This window comes from Mesoplodon mirus (assembly GCF_964341445.2).
Source record: "Mesoplodon mirus genome assembly, chromosome: 14".
NCBI classification, from domain to species: domain Eukaryota; kingdom Metazoa; phylum Chordata; class Mammalia; order Artiodactyla; family Ziphiidae; genus Mesoplodon; species Mesoplodon mirus.
The window spans coordinates 39,950,307-39,962,698 of NC_138990.1; positions in this window are offsets into that span (position 1 = coordinate 39,950,307).

Here is a 12,392-nt window from a genome sequence, read left to right on the forward strand (position 1 = left end):
CTGGGGCCAGAGCGGTGAGGTCAAGGGGCCGGTTTCCCTCGGAGGAGGCTTGGGGTAGAGGCACGCCAGACATGATAGACCCTCTCATCAGAGATTCAACTGTCCATGGGGTGAGAAACGGAGGTTGTGTCACCTGCCACAGTGGCCCAGAAAGAGAAAAGCTTAGTCTGGAAACAGGGCCAGGAGAAAAGTGCAAATCGCCACAGGTATTCTGTGCTCTGTCCATGAGAGCCCCACTGACAGAGAACAGCAGAAGCTGGGCTTAGCGGCATCAGGTGCGCGGCGGGGTAACGTGCACCGTGTTCCCTACAGGAGGGGCAGCACGGTGTCCCTGTGGACCCCGACTTCCCGCCCACCTCCCCAGCAGCATCGTTATTATCTGCATTTGACTCAGATTTTCGTGAAGAAATCCTACAGTGAAAAGTTTTGAAAAATGAATCACATTCCCCACTTTATCTCTTGAATAAATACATATGTTCATATGCTTGAATGGCTCGTTTCAAATTTGTTTGTAGACAAGATGAGCAATAATGAACAGAAGGATGAGTGAGTGAAAGGGCTGCAGGAACACCCAGTCGGCTGTCTGCTCTGCCTGCCCACCTGCCCGTCTGTCTGTCTGCAGGGTGGAGTTTGAGGTAGCAGATGGCCCCCATGTCTAGACATGCCCCACTTCAAAGAAGGCAGAAAGGGTGTGAGCCTCGGCACCCCAGGAGTCCGGCGCAGCGCAGCCCTTGGGAAGGGCCAGCCAGTCAAGTGGTCACCACCGCACAGACACTTGTGGACCACACACCATGTGCTGGGCGCTGAGATTACAGTGAACAAGGCGCAGTCGCTGCCCTCAGCGAGCTTCTTTGCCCTTAGACCTGGGGTGGGGTAGGGGTCGGAGAGGACACTCTAAAGGAGCCAAAGTCCAAGGTTAACCTGAAGAGATGAGGAGGAATAGGATGAGGGAGAAGGAATATCATGTATGAAGTCCTGGAAACAAGAAGAAAGAGAATTCAGGGGACAAGTGGGGAGGGAGCTCAGGGGGAGGACAGGCATAGAGAATCATGTGCGCCAGGCTGAGGGCTTCACGCGGACCCTGAGGCCAACTCGAGGCCACCGCGGGACTGAGAACATCGGAGTGGCCTGACCAGCTCTGCCGCCGACATCGGTTTGGACCATGTGATGCTGGAGGTGGGAAGGTGAGCAGACCTGCAGAACAATCCAGACTGGGGACAATGGTGGCACGAGTGAGGGTGAGGGCCCCCCGGGTGGAGAAGAGGGCACAGGTGAGACAGAGACTTAGGAAGTGGAACTGGACAAGGCGGAATCGAGTGCACGTGGGCGGGAGGAGTCGAGACGCTGCTTCAATTCGGCTCCTGGGAGTAGCCGGACGGCGGTCCATTCTCTGGGGCAGGGCACCTGTAGGAGAGACACATTTTGGGTGGGATGATGAGTTCTGTGTTGGACAGGTGGTGTTTGAGGGTGTGGGGACATTGAGGTGACCGTGGCTCTGGCCCCCAGGAGGCAGGCCTGGCTGGAGACCCTGATGCGGGGGTCACAAAGCTATCGGAGCTGAGAGTAAGGCTGAGCCTGAGGAGGAGGTAGCCCAGGAAGGTGCAGGGAAGGACGCATGTTCCAGGGCAAGCACAGGTCGCGGCTGCGAAAAAGGGGACTCTGTGTCACCACTGGGGCTGGTGGCACGCCGGTCACCTGTGACTTGCAGACAAACAAGCCTCATCCCTGGCACCAGGGTTCCCGAGTACGTGCCACAGGGGGACTTGGCACACATGGTGCCTGCCGAGAATCCCACTGGTTCCCCATGAAAGAGTGACCCCGTCCCCTAGAGCAATCCCATTTTCTGCCTCGTTCACTCCCGGCCATACACACTCGATTCCGTCTCATCCAGTTCAAGCTCCTAAGTCTCTCCCTCACCTGTGCCCTCTTCTCCAGCTGGGTGGCCCTCACCCCAATTCGTGCCACCATAGTCCCCAGTCTGGATTGTTCTGCAGTTCTGCTCACCTTCCCACCTCCAGCATCACACGTTCCTCTAGTGAGGCAATCCCATTTTCTGTCCCACGTGCCCCTATGTGGCTCCAGCGGATAATTGTATACAATGCATGGAATGTGAATCTAAATCTGATATTTTCTGCTTCCTGCCTGACTCAAGGAGCCCCTTCCATGGCTGAAGCCACAGTAACACAAACCACATTGCCTAGGATCTTACAGTCCCCCCTTTCCGCTGCCCTGGGAGGAACGCTCCGGGCCTCAGCCGTCCCCCAGGGAAGTCGCCGGACCTCGGGGCAGCGTGGTCAGTTAGAGACACCACAGCCCACAGGGAGACTGATCTGAGCCCTGGCCCTGCCACGCACCAACATTGTCCTGGTTTCTGGTGGGGTGGGTCTTCTGGGGACCTGCTGATTTGTCTCTGTCCTCTGTAGTGATGCTCTAGTGCTCCAGGGGGCTGAGCACCCCAAATCTAGCAAGACCACCACCTCATTTGTCACTCAGCAAATGCTCCTGGGCACCGCTCTGGGCCTGTGACCTCTCCAGGCCCTGGGGATGCAGAAGGCCTCCCTGGCGGGGCTCACATACCACTCAGGACAGTTGGAGATGTCCAAACGAGTACAGGCCCAGGGTGCATGGAGAAGGGCATAATATAACCAACTCAGCCAGGGGTTGAGGCATACAGGGGTTCTTCCAGGAGGAGGTGGTGCCAGACTCAGGGCATGAAAAAGTGGGTGCTATCTCTTTGAGCCTTGGTTTTCTCATTGGTGAAACGGGCATGATGGAAATCTTTAATTCACAGCACTGCTGTGAGTTAAATGAGATAAAATGGGACCGAAATGAGAGGAAATTCAGACACTGTAGATGAGCTACCCAAAAGCCATTCACAGCCCCTTGCTCTTTGCCTTACTACCATAGAGGCGAGACAGTTAAAGCATTCATGCTCCCAGCCTCCCTTGCGGTTAGAAGGTGCCATGTGACATAATTCTGGCCATACATACAGAAGTTCCTACAGAGGTTTTATCTTGCTAGGAGAAAGCTCTTTGTACCTTTCCTATCTTCTGCCTAGAAAGGAGATACAATGCTGGAGAGACAACAGCCATCTTGTGACAATGAGACACGAATGTGAAACTGGGGCCTACAAGAGGAGGATGGAAAAGGCTGAGGACCTGATGGCACATGAACTACGATACCAGCCCTCGACTTTCTTGGGACTTCTTGTGTGAGTGCTTAAACCACTCTAAGTAGGGTTTTCTGCAATGGATCCCTTATTGGTACAGTCATGAAGTACTTACATGAGGCCTGACCTAAAAACTGTTCAATATGGGGTAGCGATGATTGAGGAGGAGGAAAGGAAGAAGTAAAGTATGTTCTAGGTGGCAGTGAAAAGCCAGGGTGTCTTCAGAGAACCACCGTGTGGTTGGGGAGCTGGGGAGAAGCGTGTGGGGAGGGGTTCCCTCCCGTGTGGGGAGGGAAGTGTGTGGGAGACGAGCCCACACAAAGCACTTCTGTGTACCACTCAAAAGAGTTTACATTTATCCTGAAGCAGAGGGTGGACTCACAGAATGAACAAAAGGGCAAGAGTGTTTCAGGGGGACTGGGGTGTGATGAGCCATATCTGCCTAGGAAGATGACAGCAGAGTCAGGGAGGGCCCAGAAGGGGACTGGAGGTGAGGAGGTGAGGACAGTGGTGTGGCACCCTCTTCCAGAAGCTTTTTTTTTTTTTAATATATTGTTTTATTTCCACAATCACTTAAAATATTTTATTAAAGAAAAAAAGCAACTTAGCTAAAAATGTTTATTAAAGGGGACAACATATAGTAATATAGTTAAGGCACATGACAAAGTTTTGGCATTAAATCTCGAGAAAAGAAATACAAATTATCCCAGTAGACTTCGGAATCTATTTCATTAGTCCAAATAGTTTTTTTTTTCTTTTTTAATCTTTATTTAGTGGCTGCCCCACGCCTTTAGTCGTGGCATGCAGGATGTTCAGTTGCGGCATGTATGTGGGATCTAGTTCCCTGACTAGGGATCAAACCGGGGCCCACCTGCACTGAGTGCAGAGTCTTAACCACTGGACCACCAGGGAAGTCCCTCCAGATAGTTTTAACACAATGTTTCGATAGCACCGGATAACGCATCTCAGATAAGGCACAATCTTCACCATTCAGAAGCTCAATTCTGAAGCAGAGGAGGCAAGCCGAGGATTTTCTAGAACTATTACACAGAGATCATTCATGCTTGTTGCTGAAAAACTAGAAAATATGGATAGTAAAACATAAAATAAAATTAAAAGCGCCTCTCATTTGATACCAGACGTAACAATTATTAATGTTTTTGTTGTTCGTGCCTTCCTGACATTTTTTCTATTCCTGTGTGTAAGAAATTAGCTTTTTTTTCTTTGGCTGCATTGGGTCTTCGTTGCGGTGCGCGGGCTTCTCATTGCGGTGGCTTCTCTTGTTGCAGAGCACAGGCTCTAGGAGCACGGGCTTCAGTAGTTGTGGCGTGAGGGCTCCGTAGTTGTAGCTCACGGCCTCTAGCGCGTAGGCTCAGTAGTTATGGTGCACGGGCTTTGTTGCTCCGCGGCATGTGGGATCTTCCCAGACCAGGGATCGAACCCGTGTCCCCTGCATTGGCAGGGGGATTCGTAACCACTGCACCACCAGGGAAGTCCCTAGCTTTTCTTTTAAACGATACATAATCTTACTGGCTATACTGTTTTGTAACTTGCTCTTTCATTTACTACCCTGTAAACATCTTTCCATGTTAAATTTCCTCCCAAATCATCATTTTAAATGATTACTTAGAATATTGTGTGCAAATGTACCATTACTTACTTGGCCAGTCCTTAAGCTACGTGTATACGATGGAAAGGTGGTGTGTGTGGGGTGGGAGATGGCTGGGTGGGCTTTGAAATGCTGGCTGATGTTTGAGCCAAATACATGAGGGGGACGTTCGGAGGGAAAGTGCTAGAGTGTCAGAAAACACTTTGGTGAGTCTCTGTGTACTTTGTGGAGCGAGGGAGGGTCTCGGGAGATTGGGAGAAGAGAAATGAGACCCAGAGTTTAATATCTTTGTGTTATGAAATGAAAGAAATTTGGGGGGAGTTATCTACCTGAGCTCTGGGAGAGATGAGTGGGGGGGCCCCCAGCCACGTGGAGAAGGCACATTCTGCTCTGTAACCCAAACCCTCCCAAGCCACCATGCACACCAGTCTTGGGGAAATGATCTTTGAAATAAGGGAAGGAAATGGCACCAGGTGTGGGATGCAGAGTTCACGGCACCACAGTTCCAAAAAGTGACAAGTCAGGAGCAATTAGGAAGGAGCATGGATTGAAAGGTGACTGTGGAAGCACAGGCTCCAGGGAAGCCTCAGGAGCTCCCACTGCCTGGTCACAGCAAATCCAGCTTTTTTGTTTGGATATTATGGGAAAGAGGACTGCAGAAGGCTGAGAACTTGAGCACACAGGGTTGCAAAATGTATTCCATGGCTTTGACATCTACCACCAAACTGTCCCAGAAAGGCTGGAAGAAGTGTGCCTCCCAAACCCTTTCCAGCCCTGGATTCATTTTCTTAAATCCTCTCGACTTTGTTAAGTGAAAAATGATACTTCTTGTTTTAGAAGTACATTTGTTTGATTACTAGTGAGGTTAAATACATTTTCACCAGTTTGTTGGTCTTAGAATGTTTCTAACTCTCCTGTTTATTTCCTTTGCACATTTAAAAAAGCTCTTATTCTTGTTGATTTGTAAGGATGCTTTATATATTAAAGGTACTAACACTTTGTCATATTATCCCTTATTTATTTTTAAATATTTTCCCCCTAAGTGTTTATTTTGAAAAAGTTTCAAATTCACAGCAAAGTGGAGGGGTTCATACTACATCCGTACACCCTTCACCTAAGTTGGGTTCTGTCTGAAATGGAACCAGCAGGAAGGTCACCTGGACGTAGTGGAGGTAGGGGGCTGGGTGGAGGGAGCTGAGTGTGATGCAAACACATCAGAGACCCCAGCCTATCACAGGGGGAGCTGGGCTGAGACAAGGGGATGGACCTTTATACTCCGGACATCAGACATCGACCAGTCTCAGATGTGGGCCGTCCCAGGAGGGGCCCGACCTTGGATGAGGCAGCTCTCTTCAGCCAAGATGAGCCCCAGGAAGGACTGAGCAGAGAACTGCCAGTACTCTCAGCATCAGGGAGAGGGGGATAAGCACTTCAGTCGTGGAGAGGGGAGTGGGCTGCATGTCTCAGATGCACTGCAGAATTGTTAACATTGCCATGTTTGCTTCATCCTTTCTCTCTCTCTCTGTCTCTGTGTTTTTCCTGAAACATGTAAGCGTTGGCTGTAGACATCATGACGCTTCATTCTATTGATAAATACTTCAGCGAGTAATTTCTTAGAGCCTGAACATTATCCTTCATAACCACAAGGCCATAGGCAGGAAATTTGACATTGACACTATATATACTATTACCTAACACACAATCATATTCCAATTTGCTCAGTTGTCCCAATAGTGTCTTTTATTTACAACCGCTTTCCCCTCCCTCCACTGCCCATCAAGAATGGCATGGAGGGCTGTGCATTGTATTTAATTGTCATGTTCCTTTAGTCTCTTTTATTCTAACAGTTCCTGGGCTTTTCCATCATCCATGATGCTGCCATCTTTGAGGGGCCCACACCAATGGTTAGGATGCTCCTGGGTTAGGATATGTCTAATTAATTCCATGGTTCGATGCAGGTTACCATCTGGCAGGAGCACTATGCTGGTGACCACATCAGGTGACACGTGATGTCAACGTCCCCATGACTGGTGATGTTGAGTTGGGTCAGTTGGTCAAGGTCCATTCTGTTTTTAGAATTTTTTTACATGCAGGTTTTAAGATTTTTATGTAGTTCCAACCGTGGACATTTCTCTTGGTGGTTGTTTTTACAATGAAATTATACTTAGAAAAGTGTTCCTTACCCCAGACCGTATAAATATTCACACATTTCCTCCAAATATGTTGTCTCCAATCAATTCCTTGATCCACTAGGAATTAATTTTGGTTTATGTCAAGAGACAAGGGTCATTTTCCTTTTTCTCAAAATACTTAGTATCATTACCCAGTATCATTCATTAGTAAGTTTTATTGAATTCATCATCCTTTCCTCCATTGGAATTGTCACCATTATTGTATTATAAATATTTACAAACATCGTGATTTGCTTCCGGACTCCCTATCCTGTTGTCCTGATCTGTCAATTCCACTTCAAGCGCTACATGGGAATTCGCTTATATTGAAATCTGATAATGAAGCTCTCCAAGGAGGGTTAATTGTTTCATGATGTAAAAATGTGAATCTGTTTTTAGAGCAGAAAGAAGTGAGAGAGATCCCTGAGGAGGTAAGAGGGCTGGGATACAGAGCATGGGTGGAAGGACAGTGACAGACACAGTGACACCTGGACAGACACACGTCCACCAGTGTGGCTTGACCCTTTGTGTGGGTAGCTGAGAGTCTGCTCCTTGCTCGCTGTACTCTGCCCTCCTTGTATTACAGCGTTCAGTATCATGGGCATCTTTCTGTTGCACAGAAAGATGCCCGCAATCTAGCTCATTCTTATAATAGGGGAAAACCAATCCACGTGAGGGTGTATCATACTTTATTTTGTCATTACCCTATTAAATGCCATTTTGGTCATTTCCAGTTTTCACTATTACCTCAATTTTAAAAATCCTTGTATGTTTATCTTCACTTGTGTGAGTATACCTGTAACAAATTAAATTTCTACAACTGAAAGTGCTGAATCAAAGGATTTCCTTCTTTAAAATATTGCTGCTGGTGGGCTTCCCTGGTGGCGCAGTGGTTGAGAGTCCGCCTGCCGATGCAGGGGACGCCAGTTCGTGCCCCGGTCCGGGAGGGTCCCACATGCCGTGGAGCGGCTGGGCCCGTGAGCCATGGCCGCTGGGCCTGCGCGTCCGGAGCCTGTGCTCCGCAGCGGGAAGGCCATATTGCTGCTGTTACAGTGCTCTTGGAAAATCTCTCTGAACTTATATTCCCACCAAGGGTATGTAGAATGCCCACTTGTTTCTCCTCTCACCAATGATGGATTTTACGTTCTTCAGTTTTACTGACCTGAGAAGTGAAGAAAAATGGCACCCCACTATTCTTTTAATTTGCAATGATTTGCTGGTGACTTTGGGGATTTTGATTCTGTCACCCTATGTTTTTCTAACTCTTTCAGATTTGTGCCCCCAGCAATCAGGATAAGCACTTTGATCAGAGTTCTCCAACTCTTTATCCAAGCCAGGAAAAAATGTCTGGGAGGACAGAACCCAGCTGAGTCTCTGCCCTAAATTAAGGTATTATTTAGAGGTGGATCAGCTACCTAGGGAAGTGGGAAGCACACGGGGCTTGCTGTGGCTTAAGGCCAAGTCCCCAGTTTTGTAGGTAGCCTCACCCTTTGCAGGGCAGCCTCAGAGACTAGCCCCCTGAGGAGCTCACAGATGCCTTTGCCATGTGGGCCAGAAGACCTGAGACAGGCCACCCAACTTGGTGATATCAGGTCTCTGGTTCAGCCCCGTCATGCTCCTGCTCGACACTCTGCTGTGGGAACCATAAGACATTTTGGTCCCAATGTCCTCATCCTCTGGGGCGTCCGCAAAGTCTCACATCCTGGACTGGGGTACACAGCTTCTGGGTCCTCCAGCTCCGCTCCTGACGTCTGTCAGCACCTATCTTCCCAGGCAAAGAGGGCAGTTTGGTTCCCTACTCATTGTGTGTCTAGAACAGAAACCCTGGGCTCCTATCTGACCAAGATTGGAGGATTGGGCATTCTGAATCACTGCACATTCTAAGAATTGCCAGTTTTTATTCCAAAAGGAGTTTGTTTTGTTTTAAACTTATGTGTCCACAAAGGTCTCCAAGAAAAATCTAATGGAGTCACAACTTCAGACTAATGATATGCATAGAGGGGAAATGCCTCAAAGACAGTGGCCATACAGAGGAGACTGGATGGACAGGTTAGATTAGCCTTCCAACTGGTTAAACCAGGGCTTACTTAATTAGAAAACTGTAAAAGCCACCATTTATTAAGCCAGGCACTATGGTAAGGACTTTACCTACTTTGTTTCCCTTATTCTTAGGCACACCTGACAGGTAGGAATCCCTGTCTCCATTTAAAGATGGAGGTTGACTGGTTAATTAACTTAATCAAGGTCACAAAGCTGGTGCACTGCAAAGGTAGATTGGAAGCCAGGTCTTTATCATGACCCCCTATTCTAGTTTCTTTCCTGACCTCAGCAGAGTTGTGTCATCCTTCTCCCCTCAACTCCCAGGATACCTTAGAGCTCCAGGTAAGCTGGTTCAACTGCAGGGTGCGGGTGCAGGGGTTCCTGAGTCTTCTCCCAGACTGGCCTGGTCTGTAAATCCGAGCAGGAGGGAGTTCAGCCACACTGTGGTGCTGTTATACCCAGTGACCAGCAGATGGCAGTATCCGCCAGCCTGCTGCCATTTGTCCCGAACCCAAGGAAGGGCTCTGAGAGGTCCCCTGTGAAACTTCTGGAAAAGAAGCTATCTCACTCCCTTCTTCTCGGTCCCTTCCCCTCCCCACTCAAAGGTAGGCCAAGCCAGTGGCCGGGGGCCAGGCTGCAGCCAACCCTGGTGTGGATGCCAGAGCTGTTGCCCTGGGTAACCTTGGGGGAGGCAGCCCTCCAATGAGCATGGGAAATGCTTCTGAGCCTGAGGAAGCCCAGACCCGGACATTAGATGGGACTGAGCCAGAACCCTGATGGGATCTCCCCATATGCACAGCCGCATCCCTGGTCTTTCTGGGGGAGATGGCTGCGGCACATGTCTGGCTGAATGGAGAACAACAGCACCAGATGTACTGGTGGGTGGCTCCCTCTGGAGTCTGTTGTCACCATATTCCCTCCCCCGCCCTCCCAGGGACACCTTCTTGGGGCAGAGCCGCAGGCTAACCCTGCCTCCTCAGCTCGAACCCTCTCCACCTCTGAATCACAACAGCCATGGTAGGTCCAGACTGCAGGCAGGTTCCTGGTTAGGTCCCTGGCACTGGGTCCCATCTTCACATGCTCTCCACCTCTCACAGGTGGACCCTCGGTGGACATTTGATTGTCAACCTCACTGTGCCTTTGGGGATCGAAAGCCAGGAAGGGCCAAGGGACTTGCGGTCCAAGGATAGAGGCCAGATTTGAATTCTGGCCTCTTGACTCTCGGGAACCATCAACATCATAGCCAGGGGGCATCTGTTTTACCTTCCACAATAGTGCTGGGCTGCAGGGACCCAAAACCCCTAACAATGGACAGGGTGGAGGCTGAGCCCTCATCCCTCCTCTTCCTCACCTCCAGGGTACCCGGGGCAGAGCTGGGAAGAGACCTTCTGAGCTGCACAGAGAGCAGAGGCACAGGATCTCAGAGGGGCCCCATCATCCCTGGTGGCTGTGATGCCAAATGACAGGGTACTGATCCCTTTCCCTCCTTGGGGGCTTGGATGCCCTATGTGGGCAATGCAAGGTATAGAGCAGGGCATCTCTAAGGAAACTTCTGATGCTCTTGTCATCAGACGTGGGGCCTCGTGCCTGGTGTGGCAGGAGACACTGGCTCTAGACTGAGCAGGCTGCAGCAGGATGGGGGGGGGTCCAATTTCCAGTGGTTCAAGCTGGGAGAATCCAAGACCAGCTTCCTAAGTAGCATCAAGCCAGTGTGCCAGCTCATGTTCCCAGGTGGCGTGTGAAGTCCCATCAGCAGAGGTGCCTTTGAGAGGTGTGGTGGCCCTCACGGGTCTCATGTGCAGACTTCCCCACCTTCAGAGCTATCAGAAGGCTGCCTGGGATTGGGAGGGAGTTCCCATCACTGCAGGTATGCAAGCACAGCCTGGGTAGCAGTTTGTGATGAATCAGGCATAACGTGAAAAGTTGGCCCAAATAATCCAAAATATTCCTTCAGATCCTTGGATTCTAGGACCTGAGTCAGAAACCTGGTGGTCAGAGAAAGCAAACAGCTTCTGCAAAGGATGGATGAGCGGCAAAGTGCTCTCCGAGGGAAGGATCTGGGGATGAGAATGTGGGGACAGCTCCTGCCCACCCCAGTCAAGAAACATCCCACCCCCAGCCAGACTGTTTTTCCCCTCCTCCCCCTGTTGGAGCCAGTCTCATCTCCCCTCCCCGAGGAGCTAACAGCTGAAGTCTGGCACTCTTGGGAGACTGGGGGCGGGGGTGGTCTTCAGACTGATAAAGAACGCAAGTTGGAACTTCAGCCCCAGTTTTCTCCCAGCCTTCTCTAAACTTCCTGAACCGGCCCCTGAGCCTCATCCCCAGCTGCACAGTGACTGCTGGGGCAACACAGAGGAATAGGAATCCACCTTCAAAGTGCACTTTGCAGCAGGTAGGATACAACTTCCGGGTCTCCAGGCTGGGAACACTAGCTCCCTCCTGCCTGGCCCACCTACCAAAGCCTCCCCGTGTCCCCCAGGAGGAAGCCCCAGGCGAGCCTGGGCCAGCCTGACACTGTGGCCCCAAAAGGCCACCTGCTCACCAGAAGGCCTCAGCTTCACAGAGTCAGGGATAGAGGGCTGGGAACTCCTGGTCTCAAGTTACTCTGTGCTCAGGGTGGGTGCTGCCTGCACTCCAGCCTGATGCTCAGTCATGGGTCCCAGGGAAGCTCTGGACAGGGCATCCAGAGTCCTGGTCAAGTCAAGCCCTCACTGTGGGCCTGACTCGCTAGGCCATCATGTCACATCATGTAAACTTAGCCATTGGACCACGTGCTCCTACTAGCCCGTCCTACTCTGAGCTCCATGGCTTTTCCAGTCATGGCAGGCCTTGGTGCTGGTGATGACAGAGTGCGTGCAGTGGCGGGTGTTGTGAGCTCCCAGCTGACGCCAGAGGCAGGAAGGAGCCCCTAAGAGGATGCTTTCCTAATCCTCACCTGGACCTGAGAGTTCTTTTTCTGCCGAGAATTTTCCAAAGAGCTTGCAAGGAAAGCCAGGACCCTCTGCCTCTCCACTGGAGTTGTGGAGGGTGTTGCAGGTCCAGCCCCCCACAATCTCCCCTCCCCTCTGGGCAGCCAGGGGTAACCCTTTGCCCAGCCAAGCGTTGCTGACTGCAGGCTCTGCCACTCACTAGGTGACCTGGGAAAGGGGTTAAATTTCTTTGCGACTCAACTTTCTTTGTCAGTAAAATGGGAATAATAATACCTACCTCACAGGACACAGCAGTGGTGAGAATGAAGTGACATGAGTTATTCAACTTTCTTTGTCAGTAAAATGGTAATAATAATACCTACCTCACAGGACACAGCAGTGGTGAGAATGAAGTGACATGAGTTACGTTAAGCAGTTGGCAGGACCCCTGGCACTTGGAGAAGAAGCATAATTATTTGGTTAACAGTGACCAT